Source organism: Phyllobates terribilis, unplaced genomic scaffold (genome assembly GCF_046119375.1).
Source record: "Phyllobates terribilis strain yellow unplaced genomic scaffold, ASM4611937v1 Scaffold_4__5_contigs__length_816908805, whole genome shotgun sequence".
Lineage (NCBI taxonomy): Eukaryota > Metazoa > Chordata > Amphibia > Anura > Dendrobatidae > Phyllobates > Phyllobates terribilis.
This window is the reverse complement of record NW_027362764.1, coordinates 708,330,023-708,353,498: the sequence shown is the minus strand read 5'-3', so window position 1 is coordinate 708,353,498 and position 23,476 is coordinate 708,330,023. Positions and strand designations below refer to the sequence as shown.

At 49.4% G+C, this 23,476-nt stretch overlaps 1 long non-coding RNA gene across 1 annotated transcript in view; it reads left to right on the top strand.

Annotated features, from left to right (window-relative positions):
• The window catches only part of LOC141265934 (uncharacterized), a 91,624-nt gene extending 74,689 nt beyond the window's left edge, over positions 1-16,935 (top strand). Inside the window, exons 3-4 of the long non-coding RNA XR_012320172.1 lie at positions 15,492-15,572; positions 16,384-16,935. This is a non-coding gene — a long non-coding RNA (uncharacterized lncRNA). The remainder of the gene's footprint in view (positions 1-15,491; positions 15,573-16,383) is intronic.
• Positions 16,936-23,476: the final 6,541 nt, after the last annotated feature.

Below are 23,476 nucleotides of genomic sequence, written 5' to 3'. Positions count from 1 at the left end.
GCGAACTTCCCGATGTTTGCCAAACAGTTCGTCGAACATATCCAAACCCCATTGAAAACAATGGGAGGCACAACCAAACGCATAGACAACACCTTCGGGGGAACGCCAAAAAAGCTCAAATTAGGGGCAGATACCAGGAAAAGTGGCATCAATTGACCCACAGTCTAAATTTTATAATGGCACAGCAGCAGTCAGTCATGGGCCATCCATGAGGTATCAAGGTCTGGGCCTGCATTTACAGCTTTGAATTTAACTTCAAATTAAGACAAAATGGGTGAGGGACAGGTGTAGGCCTGCTGTGCTGGAAGCCATGATACCACATGCAACAGCTCAAGCTGTTTTTCTGCTCAGCCACACTCAGGTGGCACAAATATCAGCTTTGTAGACTTCTATTGCTAAAAAAAATGTAAAGATAGTAACACAGGTAGTTGACTGAAAGTAAGTGCAGGCCTGCTGGTCTGGAAGCCCTACTGCTACAGGCAACACACATGAAGGAGACCCAAGTTGGAGTGCAAACATTTCTAAAAATTAGGGGCAGACATCACTAAAGTGGCATCAATTTCACCAGAGTAGAAATAGTATAATGGGGCACTGACACCCCTTCCACAACAGGCAACCCACCAGATTGAGACCCAATTTGGAGTCTCCACATTTCAAAAAATTATCATCAGCAGCAGCAGTAGCAACAGCAGGCACAGAAGCCACAACAAAGATATCACAGACTGCAATAATGCGAGATTAATGCAGCACACTAAAAACTACACCATCGCCTAGTCTACATAGTCTGCGATTGGGGTGCAAAAGTACTTGGGGATCCAAGACTTGTTCATCTTGATGAAAGTTAGGTGGTCTACACTTTCAAGGGACAGCCGGATGCGCTAATTCGTCAGGACACCACCAGCAACGCTGAAGACACGTTCTGAGAGAACACTGGCTGCCGGGCATGACAAAATCTCCAAGGTGTGACAGGTGAGCACAGGCCACTCTTCAATTTTTTAAGACCAAAATGCAAAAGGTTTCAAAGCCTTCGTGATGGCATTGATTTTGAGCTTGAGATACTCCTGCACCATCTTCTCCAGTCACTACGTGTCAGACTTGTACTCTGGTCTGCAGGTGCACAGGCTGGTCTAAAAAATTTGTGAAACGACTCACAGAAATGGCTTCTGCCATTTACACTGCTGCTGCTAATGTTTTTGCGTTGACGACTTGACGTTCCCGGGGCTGGAAGTCTACAACTATGATGCATACTGTGTGCCTCACTGCTGTCTTGAGGAAAGCGACTCTTAAGGTTGTCTACAGTCATGTTTCGATACTCCTTTTCCAGGGTGGAAAGCATCTGGCAAAATTTACTCTTGTACCATGGATCTAACAGAGTGGCAACCCAGTGTAACATACCTGGCGGCGTCCTTGCATAGTGGTCCATCTCCCACTGTGCAAGAGCGTGCACTTGATTTCAAGTCCAGACTGCCACTCTGGCTTCTTTCCATACTCTCTGCTTTGCTCTGCTCTGGCTGCTTAGGGCGACGCCTGCTGAACTTCCTGTTTCTTGTAGCTGCTGCAGACACACCCCTAATGCATCCTCAGCCTATTGCTGTCTGTCACCTGGTATTTAAACCAGCTCCTCCTTGGAATCCATGCCTGAGCATCTTGTTCTGTCAGTTGGCTTCTAGTCACTGATGTGCCAGGTCCTTCAAGTTCTACCCTCTTTATTTTTCCACCGATCGGGTTAAGGTGGGATTCATGATGTCTTACCTAGCGGGTGATGCCTTGAAATGGATCACCCCCCTATGGGAAGCACAGGATCCTATCGTACTGGACCTGCAGGCCTTCCTGGTGGCCTTTCTAATGGTCTTCGATGACCCTAACCCGGAAGCCCCTGCTGAAGCTTCACTTCCCAATATCCCGGAGCAGCCCCGATGGGTAATGTGTGTGGGTAGCGCACTAGTCCTCCTGCCCGAAGAGACTACTGCCCACCCAGAATCCACACAGGATGACTACGCTCTCCGGAATACTTCTCCCAACCTCAAGAGGCAGTCCAGACGTGCTAGGCGTAGAGGCAAGCCGTCACACCAGGGTCTGTCCTCCCTAAGACCTCTTGTCGCCAACCTTGAAGTCCCTGCTGAAGCTTCACTTCCTAGTATCCCGGAGCAGCCCCGACGGGTAATGTGCGTGGGTAGCGCACCAGTTCTCCTGCCCGAAGAGACTGCTGCCCACCCAGAATCCACACAGGAGGACTTCCTGCACCCGGTATCTGATACTTCACCTACTTTACCCGGTGAGCCTGTCCAAGGGTACTCCGAAGCAATGATTACCTCAGAGACTGTGCACCTCTACAACCTGGCGGAGGACCCCCTGTTGCCTCCTGAATCCTCCGGGATACCACTTGATGACAAATGGAGAGAGACTTCCCTACACCCGGTACCCGATACTTCGTCCGCTCCGTCCTGTGAGCTTGACAAAGGGTACCTCAAAGCGGTAGTTACCCCCAAGTCTCTACACCCCTCCGACCGGGCGGAGGACCTCCAGTTGTCTCCTGAACCCTTCGGGGTGCTACCTGGTAGCGAATGGACAGAGACTTTCCTATACTTTGCACCTGATACCTCGCCCGCTTCGTCCAGTGAGTCCGACCTAGTGTACTCCGAAGCAGAGGTTACCCCCGAGTCTCTACACCCCGCCGACCAGGCAGAGGACCTCCAGTTGTCTCCTGAACCCTTCGGGGTGCTACCTGGTAGCGAATGGACAGAGACTTTCCTATACTCTGTACCTGATACCTCGCCCGCTTCGTCCAGTGAGTCTGAGCTAGTGTACTCCGAAGCAGAGGTTACCCCCGAGTCTCTACACCCCTCCGACCAGGCGGAGGACCTCCAGTTGTTTCCTGAATCCTCCGGGGTACCACCAGATAACAAAGGGACAGTGACTTTTCTACACCTTGTACCTGATACCTCGCCCATTTCATCCTGTGAGCTTGACAAGATGTACCCAGAAGCAGAGGTTACCCCCGAGTCTCTGCACCCCCTCAACCCGGCGGAGGACTTCCAGTTGTCTCCTGAACCCTCTGGGGTGCTACCTGATAATAAGTGGAGAGAGACTTCCTTGTGTGCTGTTCCTGGTACTCCACCCGTTTCGTCTGTTGCTGAGGATGGCTGGATAGGAGGTAGCATCCTAGCTACCCAGATGAGACCAGTTTTGTCTCTTCCTGTGGACAGTAGAAGTAATATCCTTGAAGAGAAGGATTGGCCCTCAAATTCCCTGCGGAAGATTCTGGCAGGCCTGAAGAAGAGGGGTCGTAAGGGGGGGTACTGTAACATACCTGGCGGCGTCCTTGCATAGTGGCCCATCTCCCACTGTGCAAAAGCGCGCACTTGATTTCCAGTCCAGACTGCCACTCTGGCTTCTTGCCATACTGTCTGCTTTGCTCTGCTCTGGCTGCTTAGGGCGACGCCCGCTGAACTTCCTGTTTCTTGTAGCTGCTGCAGACACACCCCTAATGCGTCCTCAGCCTATTGCTGTCTGTCACCTGGTATTTAAACCGGCTCCTCCTTGGAATCCATGCCTGAGCATCTGTCAGTTGGCTTCTAGTCACTGATGTGCCAGGTCCTGTCTATGTTTCCTGCCTTGCGGTATCAGTTCCCGTGTCTGAACTCTGTCCTGTCTGTGCACTCTAGCCAGCTGTCTTTCTGCCTTTCCTGGAGGCTGTAATTCCAGGCCCATGTGAACTCGCTCTTAGCCTGTTTGTCCCACCCTCTGGGGGCCGCATACCCAGACTTGCTCCTGTATCTCACTTCAGTAACTTCTTGTCTGAACTGTCTTCTAGCTTCTTACCTGTTTTGTCTTTATGTCCGTTTGCTCCCTTTTTCAGCAGTGTCTGAACCAGCACTTTGCTTTACCTAGGCTCGTTCCTGCATTTTGTTGCAGTAACTGTTCTTGTCTGAACTGTCTCCTAGCTTCTTATCTGTTTTGTCTTTATGTCCGTTTGCTCCCTTTTTCTGTACAGTCTGAACCTGCACCTAACTTCTACTCGTTGTCATTGTACTTGCGTTTGTGAGTTGGAGTCCTTTCGCTACTTCTTTGCAAGTACCTTGTGTGTATCTGGTTCTGCCTTTCTTTTCCAGTCTGTTCCGTGTGAACAGAGCCCTATCCCCTTTGCTTTCTCTTTGTTTACCGCTTCGGCGATTTATCTCTGTCCTGTCTTCCTTACCGCTTCGGCTGTTCCTGCCCGCTCAGCCTTGTCTACCGCGTCTGCGATTTCGCTCTGCTCAGCCTTGTCTACCGCGTCTGCGGTTTCGCTCTGCTCAGCCTTGTCTACCACGTCTGCGGTTTCGCTCTGCTCAGCCCTGTCCACCGCGTCTGCAGTTTTTATCTGCTCAGCCCTGTCCACCGCGTCTGCGGTTTTGCTCTGCTCAGCCCTGTCCACCGCGTCTGCGGTTTTGCTCTGCTCAGCCCTGTCCACCGCGTCTGCGGTTTTGCTCTGCTCAGCCCTGTCCACCGCGTCTGCGGTTTTGCTCTGCTCAGCCTTGTCCACCGCGTCTGTGGTTTTGCTCTGCTCAGCCTTGTCCACCGCGTCTGCGGTTTTGCTCTGCTCAGTCTTGTCTACCGCGTCTGCGGTTTCGCTCTGCTCAGCCTTGTCTACCGCGTCTGCGATTTCGCTCTGCTCAGTCTTGTCTACCGCGTCTGCGGTTTCACTCTGCTCAGCCTTGTCTACCGCGTCTGCGGTTTCGCTATGCTCAGCCTTGTCTACCACGTCTGCGGTTTCGCTCTGCTCAGCCCTGTCTACCGCGTCTGCGGTTTCGCTCTGCTCAGCCTTGTCTACCGCGTCTGCGGTTTCGCTTTGCTCTGCTTGATTACCGCATGTGCAGCTCTGAACCCGTCTCCCAGTCTGTACTGGACCCTACCCAGCCTGCGCTCTAGCCTGCCTGTTCCTGTATTCCCCGGTGTGGGTCAACAGCCGTGTCCGGGGTCTGACCTGGAGTGGCACCTGGTCCCTCTACTCGGTTCCTCCCTGGTGCACTGGCGTCGTATGCCGTCGTGCGACCTTGGTCGGATCGGGCATATACTTAGTTACGCCCCTCCAGGCACTCTCCGGTTCATGGCACAGTGGAATCACTAATCACGCACACGCCAGTCAGTCCGGGCTCGTGCATTACACCCAGTAGTAAGCACTATTTTGAATCCTAACAATATAGTCATTATGTTGCAGATAGTACAGCAAGAAGGAGATCATGTGTCAGGCTCTTCCATGAGGTCCAAGTCCATGGTGTGTTGGTGGCGGGGTAACACTGAAGCTGGCTTCATCCGTCCCCTCCCGCCAATCACAGACAACAGAGAGTGGATCATTATCCTCTTCATCTCCTGACTGTTGCGCGCCCATCACCTCTTCCTCCTCGTCCTCCTCCAATTGTTCCTCGGCTCCTGTACCTTCACTAACAGTTTGTCTGGAACAACGAGCCCCCCTCGATCGTTGTAATCCCCCCTCCCTTGTCACCCGCCTGTGTCACGACAGTCTGGAACTTAGAGATATTGTTATCCCTTCCGCATCTTCCGCATCTTCCTCTCCTTCCTCCTATTCCTCTGGGACCACCACCTCCTCCCACAGACTATTCAACGTGTGCTCCACCATGTAGATGAACAGAATAGTGATGTTGATGATGGCAACCATCTTAGTAGCAATTTTGAAACTGTGCAGAAGGGTGCAGAGGTCATTTATCTGTGCCCACTCCGCAAACGTGATTTGCACCACGTCCGTAAACGTGATTTGCACCATGTACGTACTGCATTGGCCCAGGCTATGCAAAATTACATATTGCGCCAGGGATCATCACTGCTGCTTCAGTTGCTGCAACATGTGCAGAGTGGAATTCCACCATGTCGGCAACTTGCATATCAGCCAGTTAACTAGTAGGGCCAAAGATATCTGTAGCAACCGTGCTTTCAGCAGCAGCGCATCCAGGCTGGGATAGTGGCAGGGAAATTGCTGTACCACCAGGTTGAGGGAGTGCTCCATACAAGGTTTTAAATACAAGGTGTGTACATACATGTGTGAGGTTGCCCCGACGTAGTGCCGCCACCAGGTTTGCACCATTATCGTACATGGCCTTCCTTGGTTCCAGGTTCAGTGGAGACAGCTATTGCTCAAACTCAGCCTGGATAGCTGTCCACAACTCTTGAGCTGTGTGACTGCAATCTCCCAGGCATATTCATTTTAACACTACTTGATTGCGGTGAGCCATGGCTGTGCAGTACGGAGGTGGGGGGATTCTCTCTGCACTGTTAGAACATGTGTCTCCTTAAGACAGAGGTTGACGGCGCAGGTGGAGGCCCTAAAGGAGGTGGAGGAGGCAGAAGCAGTGAAGGAAGTGTTTGATACAGAGGCTTGTCCCGCAAGCCTTGGGGACTCCAAGACTTGTGCAGCAGCCCCTTCCCGGCCTGCCCCCATAGCCACCAGAGTCACCCAGTGCCCAGTGGGCGAGATGTAACGTCCCTGGCCATGCTTGCTCGTCCAGGTGTCTGTGATGAAATACACCCTTGCAGACATAGATTTTTTCAAGATACGGGTGATGTTGTCTGCGACATGCTGATGTAGCCCAGACACAGCTTTCTTAGAGAAGTATTGATGACTGGGCAACTGGTACTGGGGGACTGCGACGGCCATCAACTTTCAGAAACTGTCTGTATCCACCAGGCAGAAAGGCAGCATTTCCATGACCAACAGATTGGAGATGGTAGCGTTCAAGCACTTAGCTTTGGCATGTGTAGGAGGAAACAATCTTTTACGTGACCACAACTGGGGGACCGAGGGCTGGCTGCTGTGCTGAGAGAGGGTGGAGTAGGGTGAACAAGACAAACTGCTGGACTGTGAGTGAAGTGCAGGTGGAGATGTTATGGTGGATTGAGAAAGATGTGGCATGCTCGGTAAACCAAAAACAGCAGGCATGTCCACTTCCATAACAGCTGACGGGCTTTCACTCAGCCCAACTGTAGCGGCTAAACAAGTGGAGGTTCTATGGCCAGAGACCTGTGTGAGAACACTTGCCACGGTGATGGAGGAGAAAGAAGCAGCAGATGCAGTTGATGAGGCGGCATTTTAGCGAAGTGAGATTCCCCAACTAACGCATGTTGATCGCGCATGTGCCAGTTCATGCATGTAGTAATCAAATTATTGGAATTTTTGCCTCTAGTGAGTCGTTTTTAACAAAGTTGGCAGATAACATGAGATGGGTCATGCTTTGCAGTCTCAATTATTGCCCAGGCTAGGCAACCCTTGCCGCTCTGCGAACTGTAGACCCCCGACCGCTACTGGCCACAGCCATAGTTGTGGCTAATGATGCAGTGGTTGTCGTGGTTGCATCACTCCATGTCTGTGCGGGAAGCCGCAACGTAAACTCCTCGTCTTTCTCCTCCTCTACTGAGCTACTCAGCTACATGCCTCTGGGTTGACACCAAGTGGGATCTATAACCTCATAATCATCCTCTCTGTTCTCCCACTCCTTGCCCTGAGAGTCACCCTCCTCCTCTTCTTGCCCTGACAGCACAATATTCAAGTATTTGAGTCTCATCAGGTTCACCTCCACCTCCCGGGGTTAACGTCTGGTGGTGAGGGTCTGGATTCTGCTCGGACCCTCCGTCGTCCAGCCCCGGATCAAACAGAAAAAAATTTTGGCATCGGTGCAGATGCTTTCCTCCTCTTGAGTCTGTGAATCTTTGAAGCAGACCTCTGATGCCCATGGAATAGAATTTGTGAACAGCTCTGCAGACTCACCCATCTATGGTTTCCCACAGTCAGTTGGGCGGTTGGAGAGTTGTGATACGGGAGAAATAAGGGTAATTGGGGTGCCAACTCTAAAGACTGTACTATGTATGATGTTGAGGTGGAGGAAGAGGGGAAGAGGCCACTTGATGCACCGCTTGCCATCCACTGGAGCACATGCTCTTTCAGACCCTCATCTACAAGGCGTGCAGCTGCCAAGGAAAGGGAGTGGAGTAGCCCGTCCAGTAACAGAAGTTATCAGTTGTCTTTGGATATGACGAGACTGTGTTTGTTCGGTAGAGCTTTCACTAATATTACCACCTAACCCACGTACACCTTGAACACCAAGCCTATTGCCCCTTCCACCACGACTTAGTTTTTTCCCACCCATGTTGGATGTATCCTTCCCCTCTTTTAACCAGCTGTTTCACAACCCTAGGTCCAGACCTGTCAGTCACCTGTCATTAAATTACGAATCAGTATTTATTTGCTGAGATAGTGATGCAGGAGCACACTATTAGCACCAAAAATTTAGATTCAGAAATGTGGACTCCTGGCTGAAGAAAAATTGTAGCACAAAATATTTACATGCAGGAATGTAGCCTGCTTTCTGTAGCATGCTATTTAGCACCATAAATTTAGATTCAGAAATGTGGACTCCTGGCTGAAGCAAAACTTGTAGAACAAAATATTTATATGCAGAAATGTGTCCTGCTTTCTGTAGCATGCTATTAGCACCAAAAATTTAGATTCAGAAATGTGAACTCCTGGCTGAATCAAAACTAGTAGCACAAAATATTTACATGCAGAAATGTGTCCTGCTTTCTGTAGCATGCTAGTAGCACAAAGAATTTAGATTTTGAAATATGAACTCCTGCCTGGCCAAAAATATTACCAGCACAAAATATTTCTATACACAAATGTGGCCTTGTTTCAGGATCACGCTATTAGCACAAAGAATTTTGAGTACAATGTTAGCAGCACAATATTAGCAGCAGAAAAGAGTTATATGATGAAATGTGACCTGGTGTCTCTGGACCACACTAATAGCAAAAAGGATTGATCTTCTGAAAGGTCGATTTCACAGCCACACGGGATCCTATCTATCCGAACTAGCTGACTGATAATCAACCGCCTGTCACACTGTCACAGAATACTGGAGGTAGGGGGCCTAAGCTGACCCTAAGCTGGGGCCCTGACTAATCCCTCAACCTGGAGGTACTGTTAAAGGTACAGAGGTCCAGGCCGCCAGCGTAACCCCTACCTCCTGAGGATCCCTGCACCTCAGTAATCTAGTCCTGAGAAGGACCCCGATCACAACAATTGGGAACCAGAAATAATATGCCCACACACAGTATTTAGACGAACGAGACAGTACAAGGGAAAAACCAAAACCACCTTGCATACAACTTCTACACAACTACAACAGAGGGAACACCAACGGGAAAGGAGATAAATGATAAAGCGAGGAAAGGGAAAAAACACTTCCAAATACACTTATCTCAGCAACTCCAAACACCACGATCCGCTCTGTAAGTCTGAATGAAAAGCTTTCACCGACACCTCCCAAACAGACCTGCAGGAATATGAAGGAGTCTCACTAAAGAAGCATTGATTGCAGCTGGGCGAGGCTGGACCTCAGCTAGCCCAGAGAGAAAGAGAATTAACTCCTTCACTGCCGAAAAAACACAAAGCACCAACAAGTCAGCTGCGAGAAGTCAGGCTGTGTACTCGTGACGATCTTCGTGGCAACACACCCGTGACAGTACCCCCCCTTCTACGAGGGGCCTCCGGACCCTCAGGGCCAGGTTTATTCGGGTGAGTCGTGTGGAAGGCCCGAACTAATCGGTCTGCGTTAATATCCGACGCAGGAACCCACATCCTCTCCTCAGAACTATACCCCTTCCAATGAACCAAGTACTGAAGGGACCGGCGATTAAAGCGTGAATCAATGACCCTCGATACCCGGAACTCCAAGTTACCATTGACAACCACAGGAGGGGGAGGTAAAGGTGACGGTACCACCGGCGCCACATACCTCTTAAGCAATGATCTGTGAAACACGTTGTGAATTTTAAACGTAGGGGGGAGGTCAAGACGGAATGCCACCGGATTAATAACAGAACTGATTCTGTACGGCCCGATGAACCTGGGACCCAGTTTCCAGGAGGGAACCTTAAGTTTAATATTCCTGGTAGACAACCATACCTGATCGTTCACACTTAGGTCCGCACCAGACACTCTCCTCCTATCAGCCATACGTTTGTACCAGTTCCCCATAGTATTCAGATTCTTCAGCACCCCTCTCCATACTGAAGCGAGAGATGAGGAAAATCGTTCCTCCTCCGGAACCCCCGAAGAGCCCCCCCTACTGAAAGTACAAAACTGGGGGTGAAAACCATATGCCCCAAAAAACGGGGACTTACCAGTGGACTCGCTCCGCCTATTATTGAGAGCAAACTCTGCCAGAGGTAGGAAAGAAGCCCAGTCCTCCTGGTTCTCTGACACAAAACACCGAAGATATGTCTCCAAGCTCTGGTTCATACGTTCCGTCTGACCATTGGTCTGAGGATGAAAAGCCGACGAGAATGACAAATGCATCCCCCGCCGTGCACAAAACGCCTTCCAGAACTTGGACACAAACTGAGACCCCCGATCAGACACCACCTCGGAGGGTACCCCGTGAAGCCTCACAATCTCCCCAATGAACACCTGCGCAAGAGTTTTAGCATTAGGGAGAGCCGGAAGAGCGATAAAATGTGCCATCTTGCTGAACCTGTCCACTACAACGAGTATGACCGTTTTACCCGAAGACGGAGGGAGGTCCGTAATAAAGTCCATAGACAGATGAGTCCAAGGACGCTCCGGGATCTTCAAAGGTAAAAGGGCCCCAGACGGACGGGTATGTGAGGTCTTAGAGCGCGCACAAACCCCACAGGACGCGACAAAAGTTACCACCTCTTTATGTAAGTTAGGCCACCAAAACCGACGCGAGAGGAGATCCACAGTTGCTTTACTCCCCGGGTGTCCTGCAAAAACTGAGTTATGGTGTGCCTCGATCACCTTTTGTCGCAACTGATCTGGAACGAACAGTCTCCCCGGAGGTCCAACAGGGGCGTCCCCCTGAGCCTCCAATATCTCCTCCTCCAGCTCAGAGCATACTGCCGAAACCACCACCCCCTCCTGAAGAATAGGAATCGGGTCGTCCGTATTCCCGGCCCCAGGGAAACTACGAGATAAGGCATCCGCCTTTACATTTTTAGACCCAGGACGATATGTAACGACGAAATTAAACCTGGTAAAAAACAATGACCACCTAGCTTGTCTGGGATTCAGACGTTTAGCGGACTCCAGATATAGCAGGTTCTTGTGATCGGTGATGACGGTGACCGGATGAACTGCCCCCTCCAAAAAATGGCGCCACTCCTCAAAAGCTAACTTAATGGCCAAGAGTTCCCTATTGCCGACATCGTAATTCCTCTCAGCGGACGACAATTTTTTAGAGAAAAAGGCGCACGGATGCCACTTACCAGGGGACGAACCCTGTGACAATACTGCTCCCACCCCCACCTCGGAAGCGTCTACCTCTACAAAGAATGGCTGAGACGCATCAGGTTGAATGAGTATGGGTGCCGAGGCAAAACATTTTTTCAAGGAGGAGAATGCTTGACAAGCCTTGTCAGACCACCTAGAAAAATCCGTCCCCTTTTTAGTCATGTCTGTGAGAGGCTTAACCATGGACGAGAAATTACGAATGAACTTCCGGTAATAGTTAGCAAACCCCAGGAAACGTTGTAGTGCCTTAAGATTCTCCGGCCGATCCCACTCAAGAACTGCCCGCACTTTCCCAGGGTCCATACGAAAACCGGACGCTGAAACCAGGAAGCCTAAAAACTGGAGTTCCTGTACGGCGAACACACACTTTTCCCACTTGGCATACAGTTTATTATCCCGCAAGATCTGTAACACCTGTCTAACGTGCTCCTGATGAGACACCAGATCCGGCGAGTAAATTAAGATATCATCCAGATATATGACAACAAACTGTCCCACCAGGTGGCGAAAAATATCATTAACAAAGTGTTGAAACACCGCCGGGGCATTAGTCAGACCGAATGGCATGACAAGGTTCTCATAATGCCCCTCCGGAGTGTTAAAAGCCGTCTTCCACTCATCCCCCTCCTTCATCCTAATCAGATTGTACGCCCCCCTGAGATCCAACTTAGAGAACCATTTGGCGCCCACGATCTGATTAAAGAGATCGGGAATAAGTGGGAGCGGATACGGATCTCGGACCGTAATCCGATTAAGTTCACGGAAATCCAGGCAAGGGCGTAGGCCTCCATCTTTCTTCTTAACAAAGAAGAACCCCGCGGCCACCGGTGAAGATGAAGGTCTAATATGCCCCTTAGCCAGACTTTCAGAAATATAATCCTTCATGGCCTGCCTCTCAGGACCAGAAAGGTTATACAACCTAGCTTTAGGTAACTTGGCCTCAGGGAGCAGTTTTACAGAACAGTCATACTCGCGATGAGGAGGTAGTTCCTGACACCCATTCTCCGAGAATACATCCTCAAAGTCCACCAGAAATGGAGGTAAGACCCAAGGAGTAACCGCACCGATGACCGTGTTCATGCAGTTTTTATTACAGAATTTACTCCATTGGCTTATCTCTCTGGTTTGCCAATTAATAACCGGGTTATGCTTAGCTAACCAAGGAAGGCCCAACACTATAGGAGTGGGAAGACCCTCCAACACGTAGCAAGACAACAGTTCTTTATGTATTGCCCCCACTTGAAGTTTTACGCCATGCACAGCTTGCAAAAAACTTCCCTGACCGAGAGGCCTGGCATCGATCGAGAATATGGGGATGGGTTTAGCCAACTCACTCAATCGCATACCTTGAACCCGGGCAAACCGAGCATCAACCAGATTAGCCCCGGCCCCACTATCCAGAAGAACAGATATCCTCTCAGTTCTCGCACCCACCACCACCTCCGCCGGTACGAGAAACTGAGACGAACCTAGGGACGAAATACCTACTCCCAGATTGCCGTCCACCACACAACCTGGGATCAACAGTTTTTTCGACGACTCTTTACTCTGCAAGGGACGGGATGGACACCCCCCAATAAAATGTCCCTTTTTCCCGCAGAGGAAACACCTTCCTGTCTTATGGCGCTCCACCGGTCCCCTTCCCCGAAATGATGTCCCTCCTAATTGCATAGGCTCCTCCGGACTGACCAGGGGAACCACCATATGAGGGGACCTTGTAGGAGGTGGAGACATTACAGGGGGTAGAGTTATCCCGCACCTCTCCCGAAGCCGTCTGTCAACGCGAATGGCAAGGGCCATAGCGGCTTCCAGTGACGCGGGAGAGTCATACTGTGCCAACACATCCTGTAATTTGTCGGATAAACCATGACAAAACTGGCTCCTAAGAGCCGGGTCATTCCACTGGGTGTCCGTGGCCCACCTACGGAACTCCGAACAGAATTCCTCCGCCGGACGATCTCCCTGCTGAATCCTACGTAACTTAGACTCAGCAAGGGAGATCCGATCTGGGTCATCATATACGAGTCCCAGAGCAGCGAAAAACCTATCCACTGACTGGAGAACCGGGGAGCTTGGGGGAAGAGAGAACGCCCAAGATTGTGGGTCCCCTTGTAGGAGCGAGATGACAATTCCCACCCTTTGTTCTTCGCTGCCCGATAACCGAGGCCGCAGCCGAAAGTACAATTTGCATGCCTCCCGGAAAACAAAAAACTTGTCCCGCCCCCCAGTGAACCTGTCAGGGAGAGCTACTTTAGGTTCTGGTCCGGCTTGCTCCAGAGGATGCAAAACCTTGGACCTAACGTCCGCCAGCCCCATGGACAAACTCTGCAACTGCCGAGCTAGACCGGCTACTGGATCCATGGTAGCTGGAGAAAAACTAAGTTGGTCGGTGAAAATGTCACACTGTCACAGAATACTGGAGGTAGGGGGCCTAAGCTGACCCTAAGCTGGGGCCCTGACTAATCCCTCAACCTGGAGGTACTGTTAAAGGCACAGAGGTCCAGGCCGCCAGCGTAACCCCTACCTCCTGAGGATCCCTGCACCTCAGTAATCTAGTCCTGAGAAGGACCCCGATCACAACAATTGGGAACCAGAAATAATATGCCCACACACAGTATTTAGACGAACGAGACAGTACAAGGGAAAAACCAAAACCACCTTGCATACAACTTCTACACAACTACAACAGAGGGAACACCAACGGGAAAGGAGATAAATGATAAAGCAAGGAAAGGGAAAAAACACTTCCAAATACACTTATCTCAGCAACTCCAAACACCACGATCCGCTCTGTAAGTCTGAATGAAAAGCTTTCACCGACACCTCCCAAACAGACCTGCAGGAATATGAAGGAGTCTCACTAAAGAAGCATTGATTGCAGCTGGGCGAGGCTGGACCTCAGCTAGCCCAGAGAGAAAGAGAATTAACTCCTTCACTGCCGAAAAAACACAAAGCACCAACAAGTCAGCTGCGAGAAGTCAGGCTGTGTACTCGTGACGATCTTCGTGGCAACACACCCGTGACACCGCCTAGCTAACTATCTCAGTGTCCAGTAGCAGCAGCAGGAACAGCCTCTCTGCGCTGTTACACTAACAAAATGGTGCCAAAACAACATTTCTGCCCTTTATATGGAGAGGGACATGTGACTTCGTCAGCCAATGACACAAGCCCTTGTGGATGGTTTTTGCATCCTGATTGGCTGCTGGAATTTCCACACATTAAGTTAAGAAAAAAAAATTAAGAATAACAGTCCGCCGCTCCTCTGACCTCTGCCTACCCCCTCCCTTCATCAAACACGACCCCCCCGCACTCATCATACTGTTAGAACTCTCCTGTTAGGTTTTTTCTATTTTGCTGGTCACATGACCTTTTTGCCTATTTAATCCTGCTCCGCCCTTCTAGCCATGCTGGACTTCATTGTAATTTCTACTCTTAAGCTAGCCAGGTGCTTTGTAACCTTTCTCAGTCAGTTTAGCTAGGTCTTTTGACCTTTATGTTCTATGTTGTGTGTTTGTCTTTTTACTGCTACAATTTCTGCTAGGAGGTGTCCATCTTTCTCCCAGTCCCTAGTTCTTGTAGGGATCCCTCCCTTGCATCTATAGGTCTTCGTTCAGACTAGCTGAGGACTTTAGCGGGTCTGATCGCAGGATCAGGTTCCCCGTTACATCGTAGGGATCTAGCTTAGTTCTATTGTAGAGACAGATCTCCTGTCTTTCCTTAGTGCTTGTAGCCTATCATAACACATACAGCACCACTATCCTAGCCAAACTCCTAAAAAAAGCATTAATGGAAACTCAATCATTTACCAAACTTTGGCCGAATTTTGCAGATTTTCAGTAAAAACGCTCGGTGGTCCGAACACGAATCTGAATGTGCAATGTTCGTGTCGACTTTGAGATTGGCGAACGTTTTCCGAACAAGTTGGCTCATCTCTAGTCCTAATACCGCATCATAGAATTGAATCCTAAGTAAAAGTAGAAAAATAAACCTTAATATTCAACATTAAATGTTATACTGTAAAGTTATATTTGTACATTCATAACCTTTCCTGTGTCGCATAACGAACTGGATTCTATCTAATAGTTAACTAGTACGGTAGATTTTTTTGTTGCAGATGTTGTTTACCTGCGCTGTCATATCTTCACACAGAATTCCTATTTCACATTATTATTGACATTACTTCACGGTGTAGGTTGATTTGTTTGCGACGCTCAAGAAAGAAGTGGCATCCAGAAGACGACACAGTTTGAAGACACAACTCTGAGAATACAAGGTATTCTGACATTAATCTGAGCTATAAAGAATCGCACTGCTAGATGGTGGCAACATCATCTGAAATGTGTTGATCTTTGCTATTTCTTTTTTTTGTAAGTGATCAAATACTAAAGGATCAGAATAAGCAGTGAATGAGTACAACATCACCATAGAAAGTGAATACAGAATGAATACAGTAACAGAGGAAGGATGTCAGGATTCTCAAAGAGTCACAATTCAAATTTCTGAAATAAAACTTTTTGCTTTACACATTACTTCTTGTTACTAGTCAAATATTGTTTGCCTCTTTTCCTAATAAATAATTAATGTAGATACAGTGTGTTCTCTGGCAGAAAAATACTGAAAACATTGTTATATACACTTACACATACAAAGAAAGCTTAAAGAGGCTTTATATGATGGTTCAAACTTCATTGATTGTCTGTTCTTTAGAAATGGCAAGTAATATGGGATTGTGTCTAGATAATCAAAGAAATCCTGCAGAACATAACACTCAAGGGGTCAGACCCCCACAATCGCACAATACAGAGCGATTTAATAAGAGGCCTATTCTAAATACTGAAACCAAAATAATTGAGCCAGGGCACATGTTGGTATAAGTTCAGTGCATATGTGTGCATTCACATTGTGGCCATAGTGAGGTGAACTACAAGAGTTAGGTACCGTCCCGATTGGGGTACACCTTGTCGTGGTGGGATGGCTTTTCCGTTTTTTGATAATAGCAATATTAAGTGCCCTATGTTATTTTCATGTACTATTACTATTTATTTACTTACTACAGGGTATTTGCTCATTTTATTTTATCTTAGGTTCTATTCTAAGGACTGGCCTTCAACTTAAATCCCCAGAAAACCTTTTGAAGTGTGGCTAACCTCCAATGGCTCCACCTCAGGTAAATGGACCTGCTCTGGGAAGTATATCGGGCATCCTGCTGTTCACCACGTCTCACCACATCTCTCATGGATTCTTATAGTATCCTGAAATAGGGCTTGGGCAGCTCTTTCAGGATACGTAACTTTTATTTCTGTACGTGGCCCCATTGTGTTGCTGTAAGCCCTGGACAATTTATTGACGTATGGCGGCAAATCAAGCATATGTAAATTGCAAATGAATATTCAGCCCTTCTTTCTGTATACACTGTGCATAGGCAGAAAGCAGACAATCAGTGGTGGGGGCGGGGTAATACAGAGCTCATGAATATAAAACTCTACATAGCAGCAGGTTTACTAGTCCTTTAGTAATAATCTCCTGCTGATAAAACAGTGATTTTATCAAAACTTCAGTAAGGCTATGTGCCCACGATGCAGAAATGCTCCGTATTTTTTCCTGAGCGTTTCTGCATCTCCCTGGCAGAAAAAACGCATGCGGATTGTACATGCATTTTCCTGCCAGGGACAAGCGGATGTGAAGCGTTCTTCACATGCATTTCCGCATGCGGGTTATCAAGCACTTTCCAAGCGATTTTAGCATCACTTGGAAAGTGCTTGACAACTTGGTCACACTATATAAATCCATGCAAATGGCATGGATTTATATAGTGTGACCGTAAAGAATGGTAAAAAATAAAAAAATATATATATACTTACCTTCTGATGGCCCCCGGAGTCTTTATTTCATCGGTCCTGGCTTGCCGGCAGCTCGCGGTACACTGAAGGACCTGCCGACGTCAGCGGTCGCGTGACCCGTCACATGACTAAATGACGTCATGGCAGGTCCTTGAGTCCACCGCGAGCTGCCGGCAAGACAAGACAAGGACAACGGGGGCCATCAGAAGGTAAGTATAATATTTATTTTTTATTTTATTCTTTTTTTACAGGTTCTATGGTACCCGGGTCTGGAGGAGAGTCTCCTCTCCTCCAGACCCGGGTACCATCCACACATTGAAACGCATGGAATGCGCATCTATAGATGCAGGGATGCAGATTCCATGCATTCCAATGCAAGTCAATGGCGGCGAAAAAGCAGCACTTCTGCAAAATAATTGGTAGTGCTGCGTTTTTTTCCGGAATGATAATCTGCAGTGGAAATTTCCCCAGCATGTGCACAGCACATGCGGATTATCATTGGGGAACATGGCAGACCTTCTACCAAGCGTTTTTTAAGCGTTTCTGCAGCGGAAGTGCCACATCTCTGGAATCAGTCTCTGTCTCTACATTTTCTGCTCACAAATTAAGAAGCAAAAATACCCAGTGACAGATTCCTTTTAAAGTTACCATTTATTGTCGTAAAACTCCAAATTAGTCCATTTTGCCATCATTGGCTCCACTGACCCTATCTATTAATACTTATCACCCGGCTACCAATGAATCTATGGTTTTTCATATACCCACATTGCTCAGGCTGTAAAATCTGTATTTATTTTATACCACAATCTCATTTCTGCTATATGCTTGTCTTCTAAAAATTTACATATTTCTCTTATTATTGTTTGTTAACGTCTTCGAGATGTTTCTTGGCAGCACTGTTTGCATCTCATGTTTTTGTTTATACACCAAAAACAAAAAATAGTAAAAAAAACACCTTAACATAATAAAAAATAATTAATACGGATAAAGTCATGAGCGGATTAAAACTCCATTTGCATTGCCATTTTTGACAGTATACAGTATTTATAAAATAGATATTTCTTCTTACTTTTTATTTTTTTCTATTTGCACTTTGTCATCTTATTTTAGGTTAATAATCAGATCCTATTTTTACGTTATCATTTCTATAGTTCATTCTTATTAAAAAAAAAAAGTTTTAGTGTTTTATTCTCATTACCTTTAGGGCATTTTAGAAACAGCCTAATAAGCAATATAATTGTGAGCTGGCATTTACACCCACACAGTAATAATCAAGAATACCAAACCAGCAAAGAAATACAAATACCTTGTTGAACCCCCTTGTTGGCATAGATACAGCACACATTCAGCAATATTCTCGTACAAGCTTTACTTACAGCATAGCTCCGAGCCGCTTCTCATAATTATACAAAATGTTTACTTAGTAAACTTCTGCAAAAGTTTTCTTTTACTCCTTTCCTTTCTGGGCAGAATGTTCCAACATACGTTCAACTGTGAATGAATGATTTCCACACACTTTAAAGGGAAAACATATTTTTTTACAGAATGCATTTGAATGTTCTGAACAAGCGAAGCCAATAAAACAACTCAAAAGAACTACGAAAGACGCCAATAAATGGAGAATCGATTGGTAAATGATTGAATTTGTTAGTAACTTTTCCCCCCAAAAAAAATTGGTGGCCAGTCAGCTGCCATATGACTGTCTTGTTTTGAGGGCTGGGAAGGGAGTGCCCGATCCTCTACACCGTTCTTCAGATCTTCTGGTGCTCCCTTTTGTTGCTGAACCCTGTGATGGATCCCATAAGGGTGCCAATCACAGGCCTTAGCGTCAAAAGGAAGGTTTGGAAGATCAGAAGACCAGTGAAGAGTACCAAGAAGCAGTGGCAGTGTGAGAAAAGATGGAGGGGCAGGCCTAGAACAGTTGAGTATTAGCGCTCATTTAGACATCCCTTTTTCTCATACAAGTGCTAATCGTGTTTTTTGCAGATATCATTCATACCATTGAGCAGGAGCGCAACGATTGCAGTCGCAGAGGGTGCGACCGGGCAAACAGGAAGGGGCTCCACTAATATTAGCGGTTATTTCAGCTGGATGTGCATCCGAGGACACACTTTCAGCTGAAGTGTATTGTGCAGAAGAGATCCTCCAAGTCCCTGCACCACAATACACGCAAATGGCCAATCAGAGGCTGGAAGCTGATGTTGGCAGGCAGCGCATGGAAGAGACGTCATACGGTGCTCATATCAGGCACGCCAAAGCCAGCTGCCAACTACAGAAGAAGACGCCGTGCAAAGTGGGAGAGGGGGAAAACATGTAGATTTTTTTATTATGTGTTAGAGAACAGCGGCAGAATGGGGCATATATACCAGGAAGGATCCCAGAATGGGGGGCATATACCAGGATGGGGGATATATAAACCAGGAAGGGGCCCAGGAGGGGGGGTGCTTATATACCAGGATGAGGGGCATATATACCGTGATGAGGGACATATATACCAGGATGGGGGACATATATACCAGGATGGGGGACATATATACTAGGATGGGGGACATATATACCAGGATGAGGGACATACATACCAGGATGGGGGACATATATACCAGGATTGGGGACATATATACCAGGATTGGGGACATATATACCAGGATGGGCGACGTATATACCAAGATGGAGGAAATATATACCAGGATGGGGGACATATATACCAGGATAGGGAACATATATACCAGGATGAGGGACATATATACCAGGATGAGGGACATATATACCAGGATGGGGGAAATATATACCAGGATGAGGGACATATATACCAGGATGAGGGACATATATACCAGGATGAGGGACATATATACCAGGATGGGGAACATATATACCAGGATGAGAGACATATATATGGTCAGCATGGTGGCTCAGTGGTTCGCACTGCAGCCTTTAAGCGCTGGGGTCCTGGGTTCTAATCCCAGCAAGGATAACATCTGCAAGGAGTTTGTATGTTCTCCCCGTGTTTGTGTGGGTTTCCTCCGGGTTCTCCGGTTTCTTCCCACACTTCAAAGACATACTGATAGGGAATTTAGCTTGTGAGGCCCAATGGGGACAGCGATGATGTCTGTAAAGCGCTGTGGAATTAGCACTATATGAGCAAGTAAAATAAATAAAAAGTGGGAGCGGGGGAAAACATGTAGATTTTTTTTATTATGTGTTAGAGAACAGAATGGGGCATATATACCAAGAAAGATTCCAGAATGGGGGGCATATACCAGGATGTGGGATATATATACCAGGAAGGGGCCCAAGATGAGGGACATATATAGCACCCCGAGGACTCGGCTGCTACAGGGGTATTGCACCTCGACCCAGAGGTGTGGTATTCCACTCCCGGGTAAGGATGGAGTATGGGACTGAGCTCAGTAGGCTGCATGCACTACATACATCCCATTTCCGGGGGACAGAACTACGGTACTCCCACCAGATAAATGTGCAGGTACGACAGCGTCTGTCCCTGGCTGGAGTGGGGGGGGGAGGAACATCCCAGTAGTGTAGGGGCAGATAGGGGAGGGGCTCTGGGCATAGAGATAGGAGCCCATTGGGTGCTAGTCACCTGGGCTCACACATAGAGGGAGTATATAAGGTGGGCACCATCTTAGATCAGGGTCAGTCAGTCAGTCGGTCAGTTCAGCCTGAGGAGAAGCCGAGCAGAGGAGCTCAGCCAGGAGGGCTGACAGGGAGCTGTGGCTCCTGCTGGGCCCAGCTCCAGGGCCAGGCTTGTAGTGGAGGAGGAAGAAGAAAGGCCCAGAGACGCAGAGCCAGAGGGAACCCTGAGATCCCAGAATTAAGCCAAAAGGGTGAAGGGTTGGCAGAAGAGGGCACCGGATCCCAAGCTGGTGGAGGCAAAAGTAACCCTTAGCCAGGAACCGGAGGTCGTGGTCAAGCTTTGCCACGACCCTCACCACATCCACCAGGAAGGTACACCAAGAGTAGGGTCAGGAAAGCCAGAGAAGGTTTTGCCACCAGGAGGCCCAAGGGAACCGGACAAAGGTGGATCCCTGGTGGGGACGGCCAGCAGAGAGAGAAAGAGAAGGGAGCTCAGGACCACGCTCCGGAACTGCCTGGGGGTTAGCCGAGTCCCACACCTGGTGAATGCAGCACGGCTCGGGTGGTCACTCAAGGCCAGAGTGACTGAAAGAACTACTGTGAGTAAAAACCCTGAAACTGCATCTCACGCCTCTGACTCTCCTTTCTGCACTACCACTACCTCCATCATCCACACCAGCTGCCCTGAGGCCATACCCCTCCCGTTGGGGGTTATACCACCATCGCTGCACCCATACTACCGGCCTCAGCGGACTGTTCTGCAGCGGCGGCCTTGTGACCGCAAATCAACGGGTGGCGTAGTCGACACTTAACAACATCTGCAAAGACTGCCACACACTTAGTTTGACACCCTGGGCACGGACCGGGTCACCGCCACGAGGACTACTACCCCTGTCAGATCCGGCTCCGGGTATCCCCTGAACATGGCCCAGGGGGCGCGTCAACTTTGGCGTAGTCGGCAGGATCACGTGCCCGCAACTACCGGGTACTGCGTGCCTGAAGAAAAGTCTAAATGTACCGTAAAAAGAAGTCTCCCGCCAGTTCCGGAGGGTCCCCGCCATCGGACGCCTTCTCGGATCATTTCCCGCCGGTTGCCCGCCATCTGCAGCCTTTTCCCGCCATCCACGGAGTTTCCCGCCACTGGGAGACGATTCCCGCCATCTGAGAAGATTTCCCGCCCTGGCAGAGCGGACGCCATTATGGGCGTGCCAGAGGGTGGCAAGAGACCACCTCCCATCGTGGGCCAGGTCCAAGAATGGCGCCAAAAGCGAAGACCGCCCCCACCATCAGAGACTGTAATGATTGAGATGTCCGTCAGCGTGGGGGGTCTGCCCCTGGAACTGACAATCACCAAGTTGCCCCAGGACCGCCCTGAGTGTGGGCGGATCAAGAACAAAAAAGCTGAGAAGATGGGTGCAGCCTGGAGGAGTCTGGAGAGGTCGCACCCGGAGATGGAGGGAGAGGCAGGCAGCACCGACCCAGTGGTCAGGAGCCTGTTGCAAGCCACCACCCCACCAGGCCTGGTGGAGATCCTGGCACAGCTCCCCCGAGACCGGGAGCGTGCACAGACCGCGCTGGAGGGCTTAGCACGGAAGATGGCCGAAGTACAGCAAAAAGCGCTGATTGAGTGGAGCAAGGAGATGGCCCAGAAGGCTGGAACCCGCCAGCAAAAGACACCGCCCGCAGCGAGGAGCACGCCTGCCCCTGAAGGGAGAGCAGAAGGGACGAAGGCCGGAGACGGCGCCGTGGAGGGAGCTGAAGTAACGGAAGCAGGTAATGGGGACGTCAACACCCCGTACCCGGGGGCCAAGAACTTGCCCCAGCTCCCCGTCGCAGAGCCCGAAATCCCGTTCACTGCGCCCGTCGCTGCACCGCCACCGCTCCAAACTAGGCCTCACGCGGCAGGAGCCGCGGCCGCGCTCCCCGTGACGTCACGCGCCTCAAATCAGAGTACGACCAAACAGGAAGCGCCATCGGCCTGGTCACAGGGCAGAGTACCCCCGGGCGCAGCCGTTTCCACAGTGCCCTTCACATTCAAAGTGCCCCCGGGCGCCGCGGCAATCATCGCGCCCTCAACCTCCATCGTGCTACCCCTGGGAGAAGATTTGTTTGCCCAGCATAGGTGGCCACCGGAGTTCGTCAATCCCCGACTCCGGAGGGAACGGCCTCTGGATGAACCTCTAATTCCGGCTCCGGCGCCCGCCAAACTTGACCCGCTGCCGTTGGAGGACGCCCAATTTGAGTGGGACCCCACCGGTGAGGACCTGATGGGATTCACCGAGGAGACCCGGGCGGCCGCAGCCCAGCGTGCAGAGTGCTGCCGGCAGCAGTTAGCGGTCTTTGACAGAGAAAGGAGAGAGAGGCGGGTCCGCGAGGAGCGGCTGCAAATCCAGAGTGCAGAGCAGAAAAGCCGGACCCGACGGAACCCCCGTGCAGCCCACGGTCCCCGTGCCACAGGGACTGTAATCAAATTCCAACTGCAGCACGGTTGGGGCTTCATCAGGGATCACAAAACCCCCGGTGACGTTTTTGTAACCCGCAGAGATGTCGAGTCTCACCTACCGGAGGGACACCGTGGTTGTGACCTGTACCTGGGTGACGAGGTCACCTTCACCCGGCACCAGTGTGCCAAAGGACCCTATGCCCTTCATGTACATCGCCTGACGGAAGAAGAGCTGCGGTGGGAGGAGGAACAAGAGGACCCGGACGGGTCTGAAGCCTACCCTCAGGAAGGAGCAGGAGGGCA